The sequence below is a fragment of the Canis lupus genome, unplaced genomic scaffold, assembly GCF_011100685.1.
Source record: "Canis lupus familiaris isolate Mischka breed German Shepherd unplaced genomic scaffold, alternate assembly UU_Cfam_GSD_1.0 chrUn_S161H321, whole genome shotgun sequence".
In the NCBI taxonomy this organism is placed as follows: Eukaryota; Metazoa; Chordata; class Mammalia; order Carnivora; family Canidae; genus Canis; species Canis lupus.
The window spans coordinates 123,481-126,420 of NW_023330461.1; positions in this window are offsets into that span (position 1 = coordinate 123,481).

A 2,940-nucleotide genomic window follows, 5' to 3' on the forward strand; every position below is an offset into this window, starting at 1 on the left:
GGGCAGGATGAGAGTTAACAGGAGAGTGCGAGAGTTGGCCTGCTTCCAGTAGGTAAGAGAGTCCTGGGGTGAGTTTCACAGTGCTGCTCAGAGGGCCCTACGGCCAGGCAGGATGGTGCCGTCCTTGCTCTTAGGAGCAACTTCCTCATGAATACATTCACTGTGGGCTCTTCTCTGTCCCACTCTCCTCTCTCTCTACTTGGGTTTCTCAGGACTACACTTTGGAGAACCCAAACTATGGACACTTAAAAGTCATTAACGAGCAAGTGTGTAATGATTAAACTTTTTTATTTTGTTATTTGTCTGAATCAAGGGGAAAAAAAAACAAATTCAGGAGTCATTAAAATTATGCATCAAAACAACTCAGTCAATACTTACAAAGTACTAATAGATTTCAGGCAGGTTTTGTCCAGGAGTGTGTATTCATCCTTATGCTTTATGCCAGTGCCTACATCCCTGCCACTCCTAAGTACCTTTCTAGGTTTAAGTTGTAGAAAAGAACTCATCTTAAGTAAAGCATAGATAATCTTATTTCATGTTTAACAGTTATTTTTCCTGGAACTTCAAAATTACAGTTCTTTTTTTAATTTATTCATTTATTGGATAGAGAGAGGAATGAGCACAAGCAGGGGGCAGGCAGGGGGAGAAGTAGAAGCAGGTGCCCTGAGAAAGAGGGAGCTTGACGTGGAACTCGATCTCAGAACCCTGGGATTATGACGCGACTGGAAGACGTTCAACAGACTGAGCCACCCAAGTGCCCTACATTTCAAGATAAGCAGTTAAAACACGGAAGAGTGACCTTTTTTTGTGTATTATCAATAAGAATCTTTAGGCTTTGTGTATAATCCTTCCAAGTGTCATTTTGAAGAGTATTTGTTTTCTAGTGAATTTTTCAAATACATTCCATCTGTGAAACATCTCTTTTTGAAAAGACGACCTTTAAACATGAAGTTGAAAAGAAATTTGTGATAACTAATTTTACCATTAAATGAGAAACATCAAAACTGATATGTTTTTATTGCTATATTACTTAGCAATAGTACTTTTTGATGTTTGGCATATTGATCTTTTTTTTTTTAAGATTTATTTATTTATTCAGAAAGAGAGAGAGAGGCAGAGGGAGAAGCAGGCTCCATGCAGGGAGCCCGACGTGGTACTCGATCCGGGGCCTCCAGGATCACACCCTGGGCTGCAGGCGGCGCCAAACTGCTGCGCCACCAGGGCTGCCCCTGGCATATTGATCTTGTGTGATTTAGCAAAATCACATAAAATGAGATCCATCCTTTTTGTTACCAAAAACATACTACTCGCTAACCTATGTGAAAAGAAAGTGAAAAAGAAGAGAGATTATGAGAAGGTTGTATCTTAGCACCTCTCTTTGTATGTGCCATGTAAGAAGGTCGCATTAAAATTGCTACACCTTATTGCTAAATCAGATGACCATAATGAGTTTTTGGTGTTTTATAAGCCTCATAATCACAGTGTTTGGAAAAAAAATAGGCAAGTTTATTTCACTTTTATGTAATAGTTCTAAATTAATTGTCAACATTCACAAAACAATTTTGTTCTACATGGACACTTGGCAGCTTGGATATCTCCAGCGTCATGAAACCACATCCCATACAGCATTTCCATTGTCTCAAAGCTGAATCAGCTTGGTCCCTAGCAGCTCTGTCAGTGGAGAGGATAAGGCCACAATCCTGAGGACTCAACATGGAAGTGGAAAACATCACTTCTGCTCACACTCCATAGGTAATTTGCTTAGGTAGACACTCCTCCCTGGGAGGGAAGAGAGAGAAATATGTTGTTCCCATGTTCCCAGAAGGAAGGAAAGACAGGTTTTGGAGGACCGCTCACTACTCCCTAAGCAAACAGTTAAGGCTTTCGGTGTAATAGGTATACCTATTACAGGTATAAAAACATTTTGTGTGATTTTAGAATTCTTGAGATTGGTCTGAGTTTAAAAGGCGGTATCTGTAATATTCATTCCCATTGTGTGTGCCTAAGAAATGGTGTCTACCAGTCTTATGAACAAGGATTCTAGTTTTTAATGTATAAATTAAATCTAGTTTATGCCATGTTTTAATAAAATATCAATGCAAAACAATTAGTGACTTTTCACATTCAAAGAAGTTTAGTGGCAAAAGGTCTCCTGTAGGCATGTCTAACTACTTGTGCACAGATTTATTTCAAAGTCGTTACAGAATCGTTCTGATTCATAACATTCTAGATTTTTGTCAAAGCTTAAAAATAGCAATTGCCATCATTGCACACATCCTTCCTTGGTGATGAAATCCATGACACCTCGCAAGTAGGTAAGGACAGCTTTTTTTTTCGATGACCGTATGCATAATATTAGTCACATAACAAACAAATAATCTTCAAATCCTCTGCTACTGCCATGCCTTTGAGAGCAGAAAATATCAATAATTTCATCTTCCAACACATCTTAACATATAGGTGGAGACATTGATTAGCCAGATGCACAACATGTTTAGAAACATTCACACTTTGAATACTTATCACTATAATTATAATTATTTAATAATTGTCTCAGCCTTCTGTTTCAGAAACATCAGTCTTCTTTGCATTGTTCTATTGTGTAGAGATTGAAAGCTATAGATTTAAAATTGATGATTTGTATACACTACTATAGCATTAATTTTACAAAATAGAGAGGCTTACATGAGCCAGCTTGATAATGGTGTCATCTAGCTTCGTGAAATAATTTCTCAAGAATACTTATTTATGAAATAAAGTAGATCTAACGCACATAAAAAATGCAGGGATATTTATCTATTTTGTATTATTTATTCATGATACTTCTCTTTTCCTCACTCTTGCCATGGTTTAATATGGAGAAAAAAAATTCTACTTTTCCAGTGAACTTTGCCTTGACCAGGTATTTTTTTTCCTTTTCCTTTTCTTTTTCTTTTCTTT